Here is a 21819-nt window from a genome sequence, read left to right on the forward strand (position 1 = left end):
TCACATTTCCATCCTATGAGTGTATCATTTTACTGGCAGAAAGAAGTGTTAATTTAATGCCTTTTTCCAACAATTTGTTAGTTGCCAACAAGGTAATAAAGAGAATGGAAAATGGCAAAATGCATAACAGGAAGTTCTGGGCAACCCAGAGTGTTCGAAATGAGCTTCTTTGCTTGCTTTTACACATAAAGCCACAATTGACTGCTTGTTTTCCCAGAAAGACCAATATTTGACTTCGTATTGCTTAAACTTTGAAGAGACTACGGAAGCAATCTTATAGCAGTATCTGCTAGGATGAGTGGTTTAGGATCAAGTGGATCTCTAGCTGAACCAGGAGGTTCCTGATGCAGCGGGGCTGTGCTAGTTTGTCACCATCAGTTCAGCCAGAGATGTACCAACATATTTCCCTCATCTTGGCTTAGCCACCAAGGCACAAGTTAGTTGAGCCTAGCCCAGTTGGTCTTAAGCTGGTTTAACCCTGAAAAGTGGGTGTTCCAAGAGCATGGCGGGTCTAGAAGGAGGAGATTTAGGCTCAGATTCATCTCAGTCACATCACCTGGCAACTCAGCATAAATGAAGCTGGGAAAAAAGGTGGCGTAGCTCAAACACTGTTTTAAAGGCTTGTTTCCCTTCTTACCAGGCGCAGACTGACTCAGCTTACAGAAGCCCCGCTGCAGAACTGAGTTTGGATGTGGCGTAACTTTACTTTGGCTTAACTTGCACCAACTTGCTCTGTGTCAGTTTCCTGTGTACAAGATTTCTCCCTATGGGTGTTATTCAACAGTCACGAACATGACTAAGTTGTGTTCATTGATTTCAATAGGTCTACTCTGAGTAAAACATAATTGAACACCACCCCATGGTGTTTGGTCCTCAACAGTTTATCTTTCCAAAAATAATGTTTTAGAAGACTGGCAGGAGAATACAGAAATTCCTCATATAGTTCTCATCCAGTAGCTAACTAATTGTTAATATTAATAATTATTAATTAACCACAGTCTGTTGAATGTTGTTTGTTTCGCTGCTTATTTATAACCTGTGAAATTAATCCTTTGACCTACTGGGATGGGCAGAAAAACATTTCAAAGGATGTTGTTCCCATTTTTAAGCATGGATGTTGATCAAAGAAGTACTGCACAAATCTTGCCTATTTCCACCCCCCCCCAAAAAAAAAATAATTATTGTGGTGTCAGTTTGACCTCAGCGAAACTAAAGGAGTCTTCTGAACTGCTCTTTTAAGCCCTTTTCTGCACCAAAACTCCAGTCCTGTTATTAAATATGCAAATGTAGTTAGATTTAATTATTAGATCAATTGATTAAAACTCTTTTGATGAGCTGACTGAAATTTCTTTATTTGTCATCTATATCATTTCAAAACCATTTTTTATAGCTGATGAATAATTGTATAATTCTTAAAACTCATTTGGAGTATCAACAGCAATAAAAATAGTGATTCGGTAAATATGTTTGTAAACACCTTTGGGAATTCGCTTCATATTGTTGGGTTTTGGAATTGGTGTTGCCCTTCTCCTTTCCTCTTGACAGACCAAGTTTTAAGATTTGTCTTTCAGCCATCTTGAGGTCAAAGGGTTAAGGAGTGCAGTCATTGACTGGTTGGATGCTGAGGAATAGTGAGAGGAAACAGTTGGGGAACCCCCAAGCGAAGAAGCCTCAGAGCCTGGGGATTGGTGATGGGCTGACAATGAGTGGTCCAGTGGGAGAAGACTGGGAGCAGAAGGTGCCAGAAGCTGAAGACGTATCAGGGTTTAGTGAGCTGGGAGAATCTGCGGCAGAGAGAAGTTCATGATCAGAGGCAGAAGCTGAAGCAGGAGAGGAGGGAGGCCAAGAGGCAGAGATGAGTCCAGCTGGTGAAGAGACACAGGTGCCTCCCCCTCCTGCTGCGACAAACTCCCCTCCTCCCTGGTCTCCCAGAACCAGGAGAGGCATGAAAAGGGCGGAAGAGACACACAGGCGCAGTCTCAGATTGCTTGGGAAAACCTGGAGAGGAGGGGATTTAGGCAGGGACCTGCTGTCTCAGCAACTGTTTCATGGGGGCTAGACCTACTGGAGATGAGTTGCTCTGCTCAGTAGGCCTGACACTCCCATGTGGATCCTGCTTTTGCTAATAAAGATTTAACTCCACTTGCTCAGTGTGATTTACTGATGGCTCGCTCCTGTCAACTTATTCAGGAGTGGGTTTCATTGAACCTGCACTGCTGGTTGAAGTAAAGGATCAGGCTGTAAATTACTGACAAGCTGTGTTTCAATTATTTCCTGGTTTGTGAATCAGACCGCTACTAGTGAATCCTATCCGAATGAGAGGAACTCATGTTATTTTGTATGAGAGTGTCATGCACTTGATAATTCCTGCCATGCTTAAGGCTATGATGATGGTAAAGGTAAAGGGACCCCTGACCATTAGGTCCAGTCGTGACCGACTCTGGGGTTGTGGCGCTCATCTCGCTTTATTGGCCGAGGGAACCGGTGTGCAACTTCTGGGTCATGTGGCCAGCATGACTAAGCCGCTTCTGGTGAATCAGAGCAGCGCACGAAAACGCCGTTTACCTTCCCGCCATTTATTTATCTACTTGCACTTTGATGTGCTTTCGAACTGCTAGGTTGGCAGGAGCAGGGACCGAGCAACAGGAGCTCACTCCGTGACGGGGATTCAAACCGCCGACCTTCTGATCAGCAAGTCCTAGGCTCTGTGGTTTAACCCACAGCACCACCTGCATCCCGACAGTGCCACCCGCATCCCAATGATGGAGGAATTAATAATGATGAGGAGGAATTAATAATTGATGATGGAGGAATTAATAAGAGTCTGATTCTCCAAAAATAAAACCACCAACCCATAGAAAACGTTTAGCGATTCCTAGAATGTTTGGCTTCCTCGGAGGTAGTAACTACAGAGACAAACAGGAAAGAAAGGGAAGGCTGGCGTACCTTTTTAATAGCAGTTCAAGGGGACATTTCAGGAGGTGCAGTTTTTCTCACCCTCACATGACAAGCTGCACCTGCCAAAATTCTCTCTTCTGCACAAGTACTAATCACGCAAGAGTCCTCCTTTGCATCTGGTCACCATGGCAGCAACACACATTACACTTCCAATGTTTAGACTTGTGGGAGCAGTCCCACATCATAAAAATGTAATATGGGTAGTGGGAAACGGCAGAATCTATAGAATCACCAGAAACCTTTTTGCTGTAGAGAGGACTTTCACTTCCAGTAACAGGTTGGAATTGGTAAATGGAACAAAAAGAGAGACGGCAATACCCTGTTTGGAGCCCCAAGCTGAAACATTAACGGAGGTTATCCAGTAGCAAAGTGCTTGGTCGATATTTCGGTGTACATTTTTTCAGGTAGACGCTATTCCCTATGTTTGGGGGGTTGGTTAGGGGAAAACCTTGTTACGATGGAACTTCTTCATTGAAAAATCTGCAACTACCGTAATTCTTCTTGAGCAATGGAGGTGTTTATCAGGCTGGGAAGGTCTCTCTGAAACCCGAAACCTTAGACCGTGGGTAGGCAAACCAAGGCCCTGGGGCCAGATCCAGCCCAATCGCCTTCTAAATCCGGCCCGCGGACGGTCTGGGAATCAGCGTGTTTTGACATGAGTAGAATGTGTGCTTTTATTTAAAATGCATCTCTGGGTTATTTGTGGGGCATAGGAATTCGTTCATTATTTTTTTCCAAAATATAGTCTGCCCCCCCCCACAAGGTCTGAGGGACAGTGGACCGGCCCCGTGCTGAAAAAGTTTGCTGACCCCTGCCTTAGACCATACTGAGTTGATGGACCAGTGGTCTGGCTCACAAGATAGCACCAGTTTTAATACAAGGTGTTTTCATGAACCCTTCCGTTTTACCTCCTTGTTGTTACTTTGCCTTGTTGCAGTATCTCTGCTCAATGTTAGTGCGCCTGGTGTCTCTCATTGTGGGCTGCCGTTGACTAATGATTGCTAGTAAAATGGCCAATCTGATTACGTGAAGTAAAAACATAACCTCATTGTCTGACTGAAGGAGGAATGCAAGATTCTTTTGGAGCTGTAGTGTTGTGGTGATCCATCATTGGGTTATGTTATTTTCCACAAACATAACATGTGAACAACATACTTCATAAGAGTAGGCCTGTTAGCTGTAATTACAGAGGCGACTAACTCAGTCGGATTGATATTTAGTATAGCTATCCCTCTTGTCAATCATAAAGGCACATATGAACAGAAAGAAGCACAGCTTTATTTTCCTCAAGTTCCTTGTTCTTAGTTCCTAAAGAACCAAGAACAAGGGTTTAGAAGTTGTGTAGAAGTGGACATTTTGGCAGGTGCAGCATTTTGTGTTACAGTTTTGCAATAGGCCGCTTTTGCCAAACATTCCCCTCACATCGCCAGAGATATTTTCTTTTCTGGTATGGAAAACATCGCCATCTAGATTAGCTGTCTGATGCACAGCTGTTTGTTGGTTCAGTGCCTTTGCTTTTGGTCTGTGTTAAATAGGACTTTGGGGTGATATGTATTGGCCTCTGGGAAATAGTTGAGCCTATAGGCTGCTGCCAATGCCAGCCCAAGACATTTTTCTGTCTGAGGGGGAGAAACAAATTGTGACCCCCCCAAAAAAAGTTAAGGTAAGAGTGCCCAAGGCAGCCAAATTATTTTGGCACCTGACGCAGAAAATCTTGCATGTGCTTTGCCCCTCCCTGACAGTAAACATGTTGTTGTTTAGTCATTTAGTCGTGTGCGACTCTTCGTGACCCCATGGACCAGAGCACGCCAGGCACTCCTGTCTTCCACTGCCTCCCGCAGTTTGGTCAAACTCATGCTGGTAGCTTCAAGAACACTGTCCAACCATCTCGTCCTCTGTTGTCCCCTTCTCCTTGTGCCCTCAATCTTTCCCAACATCAGGGTCTTTTCCCGGGAGTCTTCTCTTCTCATGAGGTGGCCAGAGTATTGGAGCCTCAGCTTCACGATCTGTCCTTCCAGTGAGCACTCAGGGCTGATTTCCTTCAGAATGGATATGTTTGATCTTCTTGCAGTCTCCTCCAGCACCATAATTTAAAAGCATCAATTCTTCGGCGATCAGCCTTCTTTATGGTCCAGCTCTCACTTCCATACATCACCACTGGGAAAACCATAGCTATTACTATATGGACCTTTGTTGGCAAGGTGATGTCTCTACTTTTTAAGATGCTGTCTAGGTTTGTCATTGCTTTTCTCCCAATGATAATCAATTAAATAGCCATTAGTTTGCTGCCCTTTCATAACTCCGAAATCAGTTGTTTGAGGAGGGCGCTTCACTCTGCCCAATGGTAGGACTGGTCCTGCTGGCATGCAATGGGTTTAACCTCTTAGATCTAAAATGTAATGATTGTATCCTATTTCCTAGAACTTTCCAGGTACTGCACAACAAACAGAGGTATTACCAGACTGTGTTTATATCAAACAGGTCAAATGTTCCAGCAGAGAAGAGATGGGTTTGTCTGGATTCAAACGCACACAACTGGATTTAGACACACAACCAACCAGCCAATATGGCTCTGGAATTTCCATTCCCTGCTGAGTTATTTTGGATCCAACCATTCTGGCAGAAGCCACTTTCAAGCATTCCCTTTCAAACGTTCAAAATCTCATGGGACTTTTGTCAGTTTCACAGATTTGTAGCCTGAGGTAGCTACTTCTGGGAGGGGTCAGGAAGTGAAGATGATCTGACCCTTGATCCTCCACATTCACTAGGGCCTGTCCATTGGGTAGAGATACAAATGGACAAGTCACAGTTTTCTCCCCATAAAGATGAATAGTCTGAAAGATGATTTCATCTAGCTTGCTATGTTATTGACTTTCTGCACCTCCCATACCTCCACCTTTAAAACACATATTGGTCATAGGCTCTTGCAAATAAAGATTCAGTAAAGGGAAGGTTTTTTGGAATAAGCCTCTTACATCATATTTAAAGATACATACTTCACTTTCTTTAACTTTAGGATATGGATCGGTCAGTCATGCAACATTAACCCACCCATAATTTTCCAAATTGTCACTTGCCTGCAGTTTGCAAAAATACCGAGGTGAATGATAGAACAAGCGCAGATAATGATATTGCAGATGTAGATGTGAAGCTTGGGATTAATAAATTTTTAAGAGTCAGAATAAATTGCGGTAGAAGGACCGGCTGATGGATGCTTTAAAACCAGATGGTGCATCTGGTATGAATAGGGACCTCGCTTTGTCAATCTAATTATGTGAGAGTTGCTAAAATACTACAGTGACAAATAGATTAAAATCCTAAAATAGAAAGCTTTCAAAGTGAACACTGAGATAGAGAGGGAATGGAGAATTTGAGCATGCACAGCTTGCTGTGATAATTTCTCTGCCCTCTCCCCCAAAAAGCACCAGTTAGTGGATAATTTGGTCCTGAACCAGTGGGGAGCATGTTTCTGCATGCACAGCATACAAAGTTTCCTGCAAACAACTTCTGTGTAGATATGGCTACAAAGCAGATGCTTGCCGCCATAATTCTGTGTGTGTGTGTGTGTGTGTGTGTGTGAGAGAGAGAGAGAGAGAGAGAGAGAGAGAGAGAGAGAGATCTGTAAAAGCATTTACTTATTACACTAGTAATCTTCCACTTAAAAATTAAGAGATTCATTGCTGTAGAAAATTTGGGGCTTCTCAGCCACAATCTCTTTTTTTATCTAAATTGAGCCCGTTTCTAATTAATTTCACTCTCCATTCTAACCCCAATCAGTAATTTTCTGCTTCCTCTTCTGTCCATGACATAAATGCTCTAACCAAATGTATCGTTTTTATTCTTTTCAAAGAGAACTATCTATATATGTATCTATATGTAACTGAATATATTTTCATTCTGGACGTCAAATACAATTTTTTAAAAAACATTTCCCTATTTTTAATGGTTCTCTAGGTTGTTTTTTTTAAAAAATGCTCTTTAATTATGAAATCAAAATATATTAAAGCTTATATACATGTATTGGTATAAAGGTATAACAAACCCCAAAGGGGAAACAATTAATTAAAAATGGTTACTTTTGTCAATACAACCTGAAAACGCTCAACCTAAAGCATCTTTAACCCAAGGTATGACTGTATCTAAATTGTATCTCATTTTCACAAAATGAATAAAATGGTGGCATCATCATCATCATTATTATTGTTGTTGTTGTTGTTGTTGTTGTTGTTGTTGTTGTTGTTGTTGTTTTCTTCATTTCTTAACTGGGAGTAAGCCCCACTGAAAGCAATGAATAGACACTTCTTTGACTGCATTGCAAAGTGCCTAACAATTTCTAAGCCCTGCGCTGATATTAAAAGATAAGACATTCCATGTCTGTGAGCTCAAAGTCTAATAAACAAGATGAAATGGGAATGGGAAAGAAGAGCAAGCATTTGAGCACCCGTCCCTTCACTAACCAATAGATGAGTCCTAGCTAGTCTCCCTTTTGCTTCTTAATATGAATTTAATGAATATGTATGAATGAATGAATTGTTTTGCTGATTGTTTTGTTTTGTTTGCCGCCCTGGCTCCTTTGGGAAGAACGGTAGGACAGAAATTTGATAATAAAATAAATAATGTTCTTCCTCGGACGTAGCAGAGGCCAAAGTTTGCCTCCTGCCATCTCTGTAGTGAAGCTGAAAAATCACTCTGCCTTTTAAAAAAATCTCCTCCTGAACGTTTATACTGTATTTAGATAACTGTATCATTTCTGCTACATTCCAAATCTTGGCTAACCACTCCCTAAGGACTAACGGGATGCAGTATTGAGTGTGTTGCAGTATTGCATTGCCAGCCCGCACCTCTGATTAAGATTGATTCCACAGTGGCTGGGAAGGGACTTGAACCATTTCGCCCCTTGCTACAGTGCCGCTGGAAAGCCTCCCCTGACTGCCCTTGTTTCACTGAGAGGAAGTGTTGAAGGAAAAGTAGCCCCGTGACAGGTCATGTGTCCCCTGAGGTTGATTCCCTGTCCCCAACCCAACCCACCCCGCCCTGTGAATTTTCACAATCCCAACCTGTGTAATATTTATTACTATACTAAAATAGAAAATGAGAAGCAATAGCATGCATATTTTCATATTATGCTCGCAAACGTATCATGTAGAGTCATGTAGCATATTGCTTACCGATAAGCAATATCTGAGTGTGATTCAAACAGCCCAGCTTGACAAATTGCAAGGCGTATACATCTTTATTTTTTCCTTTTCTTAAAGATTGCCAAAAACAACATATGTCCTTTGAAGCTCAGCTGTGTTTAATATGAAGGGTGATATATTTGAGTGTTCATAAATACTGCTAAGGTTAATTCAAACATTTCTTTATCATTGTTCTGCCCTGTTAAGGTTTTTGAAATTTTGGGGTAGTCAATGCTCCCACCTACAGGTCTCCTTTGGGGAAAACACACACAACCCTTACTTTTGGGTTGCATAGGATGCTCCCATATAAATGTTTATTGCAGGATTAATGCTTCATATTTAAATTGTTTTTTTCACAGTGTCCACACAATCCTGACATCAAAGTGTCAGCCTGCATTCTCCCCACCCCGCCCGAAAAATCTGATGTTAAAAAAACCTGCCAAAGCCCTGTTTTCAATATCTGAACATTTGATATATACCTGTTGCCAAAGATCTGTTTGTGATATTTGCAATATTAAGACCCTCTCTCTTTAGATTAATTTGGTTTTAATAATTTTCTTTTTGAAGTCCCTTTCTGGAAACACCCATATTCTTCTTTCCAGAAGACATCCATAAAAATTGTAGTGAATTTTGTATTTTAAAATGTATATTTGACAAAGTTTAGTTATAATAGCAAATGTAGTAAACATGTTTTTAAAAATAAAATCTGTACTGATTCCCCCCCCCCCTTTTGCTCAGATAATCCCCACACCAGTGGGAAATTGGCCTTTATTTAGGGTTGCCATGTGTTCTCTTTTTCCCGGACACATCCTCTTTTTCAGGGGTAAAATCTGAGACAAAGTGCATTTATTTGCTCTGAATGGCCGTCACAGCTTTCTCTTTTTTGCTCTTCAAAATATGACAACCCTATTTAAATAGGATATGGGTTGCACTCATCACCATTTAAAAATTATTACTGTTATGTATGTGTAGAGACAAACATGGAAGCTGTTACAAGAGGGGTGTTCGTGGGATGAATTATTCTAGGAAAGAAGCAGCACTAATCCCATTTCCTGATGAGAGACAAGCTGATGGATGAAGTCTTTTACTTACTCTCCAAGATGACATACAGTGCAAGCCTAACCATGCCTACTTAAGATGCAGTTCTGTGAATTTAATGGTGCTTACTCCCAGGTAAGTGGGGTTAGGGCTGTAGTCTTGCTCATCTTTCATGCACCCCTGATTTAAAACACAGTACAGTGGTACCTTGGGTTAAGAACTTAATTCGTTCCGGAGGTCCGTTCTTAACCTGAAACTGTTCTTCACCTGAAGCACCACTTTAGCTAATGGGGCCTCCTGCTGCCGCTGCGCTGCCAGAGCACGATTTCTGTTCTCATCCTGAAGCAAAGTTCTTAACCCGAGGTACTATTTCTGGGTTAGCGGAGTCTGTAACCTGAAGCGTCTGTAACCCGAGGTACCACTGTACTTGTGAAGTTCTACACGTCGTGAGCAAGAGTTCCTTTGCAAGGGTTCAAATTATATTCCCAAGTAGGCAAGTGAACCTGTAACATGCCATTGATCTTTATTATTATTATTATTATTATTATTATTATTATTATTATTATTATTACTCCCAGAACCCCTTTTCACATGAATAAAGATTGAAGACAGCTCTGTCCTACAAAGCGCCTTTTGGATGATATTTCTGCAACCAACACGAAATACAGCATTTAAAACAGGATCTGTAGCACTTGTTGAAAGTCAACCGCAAAATGGTTCCGAAATGGTTGAGCTATAAAGAAATCACTCTTAGCTCAGTCGCTAGAGCACGAGACTCCTAATCCCAGGGTTGTAGGTTGGTGCCCCACGTTGGGCAAAAGATTCCTGCATTTGCCAGAAGTTGAACCAGTTGGCCCTTGAGATCCCTTCCAACTCTACGACTCTAATTTCTTACCTTATGAATATGTATATGCAGGGGGGAATTCTGTGCTCTTATTATTGTTCCATCCGCACAAGCCTTTCCGCCTGCCTGACGGAACAATTCCCCCGCCCCACCCCTCATGCTGTTCTGAGGTTTGTCTGACATTCCAGAGCAGATGTACCATACTTTTCCATACATAAGACTATGTTCTTTTCTTTAAAAATCGTGCTAAAAAATGGGGGTCGTCTTATACATGGGTACTACATAGGGTGGACGTTTGATTGGCTGCTGGTGCGGCTGTCGGTAGCTATTGTGCGTGTTATTGGTTGCTGCGTCAATGGGTGGTGTTGATAGGCTGACGCTCTGGCAGTTGGGCGGGCGATTCGTAGCTTCTGCTGGTGACGGGACAGGTGGGAGGTGGATTTTACGACGCGTGCAGGTGAGCGATTTTTGGCAATCCCCCCTAAAAAAACCTCAACCCTGGGTAAGGTAAAGGTAAAGGGACCCCTGACTATTAGGTCCAGTCGTGGCCGACTCTGGGGTTGCGGCGCTCATCTCGCTTTATTGGCCAAGGGAGCCGGTGTATAGCTTCCGGGTCATGTGGCCAGCATGACTGAGCCGCTTCTGGTTAATCAGAGCAGCGCATGGAAACGCCGTTTACCCTCCCACTGGAGCGGTACCTATTTATCTACTTGCACTTTGATGTGCTTTCGAACTGCTAGGTTGGCAGGAGCAGGGACTGAGCAACAGGAGCTCACCCCGTTGCGGGGATTCGAACCACCGACCTTCTGATCGGCAAGTCCTAGGCTCTGTGGTTTAACCCACAGCGCCACCCACATCCCTTCAACCCTGGGTAATCCCCTCCAAAAAACTCAACAACTCTGTGCCATCTCCCCCCATTTTCTTAAATTTGAGTCCCCAAAAATAGGGGGCATCTTATACATGGGGGCGTCTTATAGACGGAAAAGTACAGTAAATGCAGGTGGCATGTGAGTGGATGAGGGCGGTGGGGAAGCCCCATTTCACTAGTGGGAGCCTTTGCCCTGCCTTCTTCTAGCATGCTGGATTAGCTGAATCTGAGCCATATTCTTGTTTAGGTAACGATCTGTGCTCCGATTCTCTTTCCTTTGTTTATCAAGGCAAATTGCCAACCATAGCGCGTGTTGAAAAGAAAATTACAACATTTTAAATGTTGCGAGTACAGTTAATGAATGGAAAGTAAACCACACCGTGGGAATACACCAGTGTTCTTGCGTGGGCAAGATTGAGTTTTTGTGCAGCAACTTTCTGGTGGGCTGCGGCCCCTGTTAATTTACTTAATTCCAAAGTGAAATATTCCCCCCCCTCCATCTCATTGCTACTTTACATTCTGACTTTAAACATGGGATAGTTCCAAGCTAGGAGACAGGTTTTAAAAAATAAAAAATAAAAACTGCACTGCGTGCCACATGTGAAGTGGCGTGAGCTGTAGTCACAAGGTGCTTGTGCACGATTATCCGGCAAAAAGTTGGCTCTTTGAAGTTTAAGGTTCCTGTGACATGAGCCAGCTTTCAGAGGTGTGCAGTTTTTTGAAGTAGGGGGTTTTGTTTACTTCTCGTTTGCTTTATTTGGGGAGGAAAGCCAACGTTTTTGCCTGTAAAATGTGTAAGGCTTAAGCGTTGGTGTTACTAGAATTGCAGCTCTGTTTCTTTAAATGCAAACACTTTCAAAGATCAGCCGGCGCCTGAAGTTTGGTTGCAGTCTGGCTCTCCCAAACAGGGTGAATGGGGGAAAGTCCTTGTAATTACAGTATATCGAGGTGTCAAATGTCAATTCCCTAGAAATGGTTCCTACGGACAGCTTCTCTCTTACACCATTTTCCATATCAAAGAAGAATTACCCCGAGATGTGTTTGGGTGAGCAAGCATTTACTAACGGTGGCAATAGAAACATGTCCCCATGAGCTGCAAACCACAGGTTTCCCATCAGTAAGATGCTTTTTCACTCATGTTTAGCCATGGGTTGGCTTAGTAGTACATGCAAACGGGGGCATTGTTCCTCCTTGTCCACCCTCCCCTTCAAGCCCTCCTGCTCTATTTGGCAGTAGACTCTCCTGGCCTTCTAGGATGTTACCCCCTCTCCTGCATGCTGCTCCCCTGCAGAGGGTTGTGCCACTGTTTTAGAAGCCCTATATAGGAATGCGTTTTATTGATCCCAGCTGAAATGAGGTCAATTTTATCCTTTAAAATGTGCACAGATGGAAAAAGCAATCACTTGGACAGAGCCATGGGAATGTGTTTGAATTGGAACGGGGCTTCACCCATCGTTTTCAATGCGACTAACGCTGAGAACATAATTTCTAGACAGGATGTGTCACGTTTTATGCGCATGGATGTCTGCGAAGACTCGTTTGCCAAAGTGCCCAAGGTGTAAAAAGGTTTTAATGACCTCCTAAATTTTCTTTCTTGATTGTCGTGTTGGAAAAGCTCCAGAGGTTAGTCAAACAAGCAGGTTCATTTCTATTATAAACATTCGTAGATCAGACCAAATGATAAAGCCCATTGGACCCCTGGCACATTGCTTCATGTATTTATCGCAGCGTTTCTTTTTCTTTTTGTCGGGACTTTCCAGGTCATCAACATTTATTCATGGACAAGCCGGATGCTGCTTTTCCTGAGCCTGGTTGCCGCTTTTACAGTAGTCTTGCTTCCCCATTGTATTTGCCGTCTGGGCAGGATGTCGGACCTGAGAAACTCGTTTCTCGTGGAAGGGGACTCAATTAGTTATCCAACTGACCCTTGAGATATACTCATTATTTAGTTAAACTAAGAGTGTTTGATTGATTCAGTGCAGATATACATTGTTGTGCTTCTCTACAAGTGACACAAGATGTTTCAGCCGTTTTGTGACTATGCCACTGAATATGTGTTTGGCAAAGAAAGGTACATACATAGTATTTTTGCATTGTTGTCAAACATGGGAAAGATTTAAAAGGGCATGGCTGGAGGATCGAGTGAAAACACTGGTGAAAATTTGATAAACAGAACTTTAACTAAAGATGTATGCAAATGTTTCTGGAACATTGTATTTGCTTGGTAAAACTTAGACATGTACATGTTTGTATATATATATGTTGGGATAGCTCAGTCAGTAGAGGACGAGACTCTTAATCTCAAGCTCATGAGCCCCACATTGGACAAAAGATTCCTGCATTGCAGGGGGTTGGACTAGATGACCCTCGGGGTTTCTTCCAACTCTACAATTTCATACGTGTGTGTGCATGTGTGTGCAGTTAATTAAAAATAAATAAAAGTGCATGGCTGGATCTGACAGGCTAAATATTATGCCACCAGATAGCTTTAAAAACTTTTTTTTAATCTGCATCCCCCCCCCCAAAAAAATCTTCTATATTGCTTTCAAAGAGAAAATAACATTCATAAATGCTTCTGCCCACCCCTACCCCAGCATTTTCATCCTTATCATGCAAAGTCAAAGATTTTTGCAACAAATTTTCCATAATGCATTGAGGTACATTATTTTCACTTAGAAAGCACATGTTTCCCTAATATAAGGATTTTTGTATACATTAGTTTTTGGGAGATATGCATTGCAAAATTCAGTGAAGTGTGAACTTCAAAGGATGCTGTGTCTCAGTTTGCATATTGTTTCAGAAAATGTGGATTTGGTAGGTTCCCATTTGAAGGCAAACCGGACTGGATTCCTTCTCCCTTTCTACTGTGACGTCCCAGTGCTTTCAATAGGACTTGCTTCCTAGAGAGTGTGCATAGGATTGTAGACTTAGATGTACAAACACTGCAATCCTGCGCACATATCACACTTACCTGAGAGTGAACTCAAAGGAATAAGCTGCCCGGTATTTAAATACACAAGGTATCAAAGGGTACAAGACATTAGCATCTGGCATTAGCATTAACATTGTGATCAGTCTCTACTTCCATGCAAAATAAAATAATCCACACGAATGTAAATTAAAAGTAGGTATTAAAAAAAAAAAATTTCTTGGTCCCTGGGCAGAGTGCTGGCAGGCAGAGAGGTTCTGCTTGATCAAACAGTGTGTGTTATGAACTGAATTTGATTTTATTGCTTTCCAAAACGCTGTCCAAGATAGAGTTGGGTTTTTTCTCTGCCTTCTTCTTCTGCAAGAGGAGACCAACTCATCTTAGTGTGTGTTTTTCCTCACCCTGCTGACCCAGGCCAAAGCAAAGGGAATTTGCCAAGTGAATGTATAGCCCCCAAAGTAGCTCCAGCTAGCTTCACCATAGCAGCAACTGCGATTACCATAGTCGCGAAGCTGTTGGCAGTGGAAATAAACCTGTTTCCAAAAAGTTGTCATGGCAGAGACACCCACACACTTGAGAAATGGCACAGAAGTGGCTGAGGGTTTTTAAAAATGGAAATAAAATGTTACATTCTTCACAACAAGAAACTGTTCTTACTACTCAGCCGTACATTACTGAGCAGATAGAACATTTCTAAGATAATCTAACAGGCAGGAACTCTCATGTTTAGGTGCCATAGATGATAGATTAGATAGATAGATAGATAGATAGATAGATGATAGATAGATAGATAGATGATAGATAGATAGATAGGATAGATAGATAGATGATAGATAGATAGATAGGAACCCATAACCTTATAAATTAATAAATGGTAGGATTTTGATTATTTGGGATGTAAACGGAGAAATACAAGCTGCAGAGGAATTCCTGAGCTAGCCTATGCAAAATGACTTGGTGAAACTAGGGCTATTAAGAAACAATAGAGGGCCATTGGCGATGCAAAAGAACTGCCCTCCCCTCTTGCCCTGAGATGTGAACAGAGACTGGGGGTTTGGAAGGCTGCCAGGGTAACTGGGTGTGAGGTGACAGGAAAAGAATTTATAGCAGGGTGTTCTGGGAAGGAGGAAGAAGAAAGACTGGGAACCATTTTGGGCAGGCTGGCTGAAGGCGGCCTGCAGTGCTGTGGGGTACAAGCTCCTCTTGAAATGACCGTGTTGTAAGATCTGGACTTTCTCCATGCAGACTCCATGCATTTCTTAAAGCTACAACAGTCTCCACTGTGTCTCAGTTCTCCAAAGGAACACAGGCCCTGGGTGAGTGCCTGGAACCTCCTGGGCTCTTGCCACTGCTAGGCAGAGACAGGGGGCAGCTAACTTTTGTATGTGTATATGTATTGCTCCACTGAAATAATTGACTGACTCCAATTTGTCGTCGCTTAGCAGCAAAAACTACGAATGAGAGGGAAATATACTTCAGTTTGCATCTTAATGGGAACCTACCTAATTCACACTTTCTGAAAAAATACATGAACTGCAGCACTGCTATCTTTGAAAATGTTCACTTTTCCTGAATTTCGCAATGACATCCCTCAGTCAAAGATGGTGAACCAAAAATGCATATATTTGGGTCAAGTGTACATGAAATGTACTTATTAGCAAAAAGAATGTGGAAAAAATGCATTACATTAGGGGAAGATCCTTGCAAAAATGAGTGTATTTGGCAAAATTGAATGCAAAAATGTGTATAACAAGGAATATGCTCTAAAATGCTAAGAGGACTTCTTTTAAAAACCAAAACCAAAGCACACCAAACAAATCAAAGCCCTTAAGATGGAGACTAGGAATCCTGGGACTTAATTTGTTCCAAGGCTTTGGGTGATGACAATATGATGGTAAACAAATGGAATTCGATCCCTATTCCATGCCAGAGTCCTTAATGAGATGGTCTACTGTGTTTTGTGGAAGAAACTGCGATGGGGAGGGAGGTTGCCTCATTGACAAGGAGGCTGGTGTTTGGCCAACAATTCCCCATTAATATATTTCAAACGATACACTTTATTTTGTACCATTTCCTCTGTTGTGGTGGAGAGCTAGCCTCTGCATCTGTGGCAAGCATCTGAAGATTGTCCAGATAATGTTTCCCCTTTTCTTTCCTCCGAAAGCTCGTTTTCAGCCTGGTACATTCACTCCAAAGACTGTGGAGACCTAGCCAGATTCGCAGGAGCTGGTAAGCCTGTGTCTTCATCTGTACTTCAGTGCACTCTAGTGTTGATAATCCAAACAAATATTAGGAAGTCTGTTGCTCATTAATGAGTGCTTCTTGTTTCCTCCCAACATCCAGGCTAGTCCATTATTAGGGGCAGAATAGTATCTGTATGTTGCATATCACAAGAACCTTTGTCAGGGCACTGTGATACGTTCAAAGTTAACATTTGCCCTTTAGGCAATCTAAACCTAATGGTTTTCCTAGAAATGTATTATAGGAACACAGGACACTGAGCTTTAGCTCAGTTGGTAGAGCATGAGACTCTTAATCTCAGGCTCATGGGTTTGAGCCCCATGTTGGGCACAAGATTCCTGCATTACTGGAGATGGACTAGATAACCCTCGTGGTCCCTTCCAACTCTACACTTCTATGAGTCTATGAGCATGCTCATCTAGTTAAGGCGTGTAGCAAAAACAAGGTTCTGTCATAAACTTCAAAATTCTATACCTTAAAAAAATGGTATCTGTTGGTGCAGGCAATATATCTGATGTCCTGAAAAGTGGGGGGTTGTTGTTTTGTTTATATTTATTTTCATTATGTATTTATTATCTATTGTTCAGCCCGGACACTGAGATCCAGCTCCAAGGGCCTTCTGGCAGTTCCCTCACTGGGGAAAGTGAAGTTCCAAGTAACTAGGCAGAGGGCCTTCTCAGCAGCCATGCCCACCCTGTGGAACGCCCTCCTATCAGATGTCAAGGCTTTTAGAAGACATCTGAAGGCAGCCCTGTATAGGGAAGGTTTTTTTTATGTTTGATGTGTTTTAATTTGTTGGAAGCCACACAGAATGGCTAGGACAATCCAGTCAGATGGGCAGCATATAAATAATGAATTATTATTATTATTATTATTATGCATTTTTATCTTGTATTTTTATGCTGTAAGAGATCTGGATGAAGGGTGGTATACAAATTCACTGAAAGTGTAATGCTGGTGGTCAACAAAAGAGGTTTAAAGGCTCTTTTCAAGCCAGATCTAAAAATATGTAGTATAAACACCGACAACTGGGAAACACTGGTCTGCAAGAGCTCCAATTGGAGAACAGCCTTTACCAAAGGTGTCATGGGCTTTGAAGATGCTCAAACTCAGGGAGAAAGGGAGAAACGTGATAAGAGAAAGACACGCTTGGCAAACCCTCACCGTGATCAACTCCCGCCTAGAAACCTATGTCCCCACTGTGGAAGGACATGTGGATCCAGAACTGGCCTTCACAGTCACTTACAGACCTACTGTTAAGACGGCATTCATGGAAGACAATCTTACTCGGCTACGAGTGATTGCCAAAGAAGAAGAAGAGACAAATTTAATAAACAAATGAACCAACCAACCAATACACCACACTGAAATCCACTCCACACTGAACCCCCAACTCTCAGGAGGCCGATTAGGAAGATAATGGTTATTCTTCTCCAGTATTTAACAGATATCAACAGTGACAACATATTTCTGCAGCAGGAAGAGCAGACATTCTCATGGTTTTTAGATTTACTAGTTTCAAATAGTTACTGGACCATGTAGTTCACTGAAAAGCCTTGGGGTCATTTGCTATATCTCAACTTAATGTATCCATTTTGGGATTGTTCTAAGAATAAAATGAAACAAGGGGAACATGCCACTTGTATTGTCCTCAGATCCATGGACCAAGGATGGGATTAAAATGCAATCAAGAGCAGGATCCAGCTTGTTCCAGAAGTTCTAAATGGATAGGGAAGGAATAGAGGAATTCATTTTTAACAGAAAAAGCACAACAATTTTTTGTAAAACTCCTGGCACTTTGTAATACAAAAATTTATGTCATCGAGATATGCCTAATATATTTTGGATTTCCCTACCCCATAATTAAAAAAAATATTTTCCCCTTCCAGGTATGGTTTTTGGAGCATTTTCATGATTCCAATATTTAATATCACATAGGCTATTAAAGTTCACTTTGAAATCCCCAACCTGATTATTCTTTAAAGCTAGTGGCACACTTTGCTACAATATGACATTCCATTCAGGCTCCACAGTCCTCAAATTATTATTTCATGGCTAGTCCCACTAGAGGACTGAAGATAAGGCAATTCCAGCAAGTATCCAAAACTAGGAAGTCCCTTTTAAGACAGAAAGTTTGTAAGTCGTGCCAATTATGGACACAGAACCATGCCGGGGGGGGGGGGGGAGGAACCCCTCTAATGAACAGGCAATTGAAATTCTCCCCCCTTTCGTCAGCCAGTATATTTTAAATAAATTACTATAGTAATTATATTTTATGAGCATGAGTCATTTTTCTGTTTTTAAAGAAGTACTTCACTCTACCCATCTTTTTAGTATATTTCCACTTGGTGTGGTTTGGCTGTAAGAAGCCATGTGGCAGCTGGTTTCTTGAAAATATTTTTAAAAGAGCCAGACTCTTCAGTTCTGGAATACCTGTGGACCACATATAGGGACATAATTGCAAACATCTGTCCACCCACCTATGAAAGAGCTAAGAGAAGCCGTTATGAAAGAAGTAGAGAATTGTAAGCTCAGTTGCAAGTCAAGAAACTACAGCTCTCTGCCCAACTATGCCTGCTTATTTTAGGGCTGAAAAACACTAATAAGTTAAGAGATACAATTTAATTGTAGGCAGCTGATGAATAGGTAGGTGTTCTGAGCACTGTCAGAAGGTTGTTCTTGATGAGGGACCATTTCATACCCAAGGAAAAGGCTTATCACATGTAGCTAAACGTAAGAAGGGTCTGCAAGACCAGGTCAATGGCCTATCTAGTTGAGTGCTCTTTTCACACAGATGTTTATGGCAGGCCTGCAAGCAAGACCTGAAGGCAACTGGTGATCAGAGGCTCACTATGTCCAACTGTAAAGGTAGAAGAGGGCCGGCTCACCCATGAGGCAAGGTGAGGTGACACCCTTGAGCGCAGGATCATAGGGCCAGCGGATCTGGCCTCCAGGGAATGTATCGCCTGCAGTGCCAGCTATGGTACACTCCTTGGAGGCTGAATCAGCACCACAGCAGCCCTCCAATGCCACCTCTACAGTGGCCTTTAGGCAAGAGGGGGCGCCATTTTGTGGTTCGCCTCAGATGCCAAAGTGTCTTGGGCTGGCCTTGAGGTAGAACATAGCCATTGATATCCCCCATGTCCAATCCTCTTTTAGAGCCTTCCAAGTTGGTGCCCATCACTGTGGGAGCAAATGCTATAGTTTAACTGTGCACTGTGGGCAGAAGTGCTTTCTTTTGTCTGTTCTGAATCTCCCCAAACTCAGCTTTATTGGATGCCCCCAAGTTCGAGTATTGCATAGGGACAGACACCTCTTCCCTTGCATTTCCCTTCTGTTTCCCCCTACCCCTACCAGAATTGGTCACTGAGACCACATAACAGCCGTCCTGAAAGATCTACATTGGCTCCCAGTACGTTTCTGAGCACAATTCAAAGTGTTGGTGCCTTTAAAGGTCTAAACGGTCTGGGTCCTGTATACCTCAAGGAGTGTCTCCACCCCCATAGTTCAGCCCGGACACTGAGGTCCATCTCCGAGGACCTTCTGGCGGTTCCATCCCTGTGAGAAGTGAGGTTATAGGGAACCAGGCAGAGGGCCTTCTTGGTAGTGGTTCTCGCCCTGTGGAACGCCCTTCCATCAGACGTCAAGGAAATAAACAACTATCTGACTTTTAGAAGACATCTGAAGGCAGCCCTGTTTAGGGAAGTTTTTAATATTTGATGTTTTATCGTGTTTTTAATATTCTGTTGGGAGCCACCCAGAGTGGCTGGGGAAACCCAGCCAGATGGGCAGGGTATAAATAATTTGTTGTTGTTGTTGTTGTTGTTGTTGTTGTTGTTGTTGTTGTTATTTATTGGCATACTGGGAGATGGGACTGGCTTAACCACTGCTGAATTTGACAGGCAGCTGCGGCCAGTGGCGTAGCGTGGGTTGTCAGCACCCGGGGCAAGGCAAGTAATTTGTGCCCCCTAACCCGTGGATTTGCGCCCCCTAACCCATGGATTTGCGCCCCCTAACCTGTGAATTTGCCCTAACCCCAGATGTTGCGCCCGGTGCGGCCGGCCCCCCCTGCACCCCCCACGCTACGCCACTGGCTGCGGCTGCTCCCACCCATTCCCCAAGGGGAAATCGCAAGGTTGTCATTTGGCAGGTCCGTTGCCAAACCATGGATTATCTGATTATGGTCTCTGATTAAAAGATCATTACTGGATTCTATAGGAAACACAAAACGTTTAGCTTCTCCAAGGGAGCTTTCTCCAGACTCTTTCCCCACCACAGCCTCTTGCGTGAAAGAAAGCTTTGCATGGAGCTCAGTTGAATCCATTTAAATCACCTAAGAGTCTTGATGCAGAGAATCCTTGCTAGGTTGAGAAATTCCATTAAGGGGGCATTCCACTGGGAATGCCCATATATGGGCCTGGGCTTTCTCATTAATGTCAGTCGTGGGAACAGCCCTGAACATATAGCATGCCCGGAAATGCCACGCCACAAAATCTGTGGAGAAGCCTACGCATGTGAGAACACTGCTGCATCCAAACCTATTATACAGAAACAAGCTCTTTTAATTTAAATGGGATTTTCACATCATGGCTAGTGACTCCACTCAGAGAAATGAGAAGTACCAGGAGCACAGGGCTTACCTGGTTTCGGTTTATTGGAGGCTTAAGGAATTTTGTAATATTCGAGATTATTCACAACTATGTGAGTTGAATATGGGTGTACAGTGTTACCTCGGGTTAAGAACTTAATTTGTTCTGGAGGTCCGTTCTTAACCTGAAACTGTTCTTAACCTGAAGCACCACTTTAGTTAACGGGGCCTCCTGCTGCCGCTGCACTGCTGGAGCAAGATTTCTGTTCTCATCCTAAAGCAAAGTTCTTAACCTGAAGCACTATTTCTGGGTTAGCGGAGTCTGTAACCTGAAGCGTTTGTAAGCTGAGGTACCACTGTACTCCCCACAAAGGTCTTTTCTATGAGCTTGTGGGTCCTTGAGATTCAGCTTTGTATGTCACACCTGGAGTTGGACATCCTGTTTGTCTCCCACCTCACACAATCCCAATATCACGTCATTCTTAGCTGGGGAATGGAGGCATGCCAAACTAACCCTCTAATATCGGTGGGGGCTGATGGGAGTTGTAGTCCAAAACATCTGGCAGGCCACTAGATTGGTGAAGGCTGTTTTAAGTATTAGCTTCCATAGGATACCCAACCTGAAGACCCTGGGCTAGAAGCTTGTGGCTTTCCTAATTAAAGATATGCTTGACAACTGGCTGTCAGGAAAGGATCTCTGACTCTGCTAACCCTCTCCTTTTCCAAATCCACAATCTTACGACAGTATAAATCCAAAACATCCATGGAGACCCACATAGTATCCAGTTCTGTTCCAGGAGAAGGAAACTTCACATGCAGATGGAAGGTTCTCTTATTGAATGTTTTGGCTAGTTTGAGAGGACATATGTTGTGCATTTCCATAACAAAAGCTAAAATTTCTCTGCTGGTAGGATAGAGTAGGAAACGTCCTGTGCCGTGGTTTGGATCATGGCCAGTGTGTTGAGCACTGAGACCTAAATGTGTTTTGAAAAAAACGTTAGAAAAGATAAACCCCAAATGTTAAACAAGAAAACAATAATAATAAAGATGACTTTTTTTCTTGGTATGTCTGTTAGTCGAAGTGCACATTATTACGCATTATGAATTAACTTGTCAGAAGAAAAGTTGCCTACACACACACACACTTGGGGAATTGGCATGCTGGTCAATTTTGAG

The sequence above is a fragment of the Podarcis muralis genome, chromosome 8 (assembly GCF_964188315.1).
Source record: "Podarcis muralis chromosome 8, rPodMur119.hap1.1, whole genome shotgun sequence".
In the NCBI taxonomy this organism is placed as follows: domain Eukaryota; kingdom Metazoa; phylum Chordata; class Lepidosauria; order Squamata; family Lacertidae; genus Podarcis; species Podarcis muralis.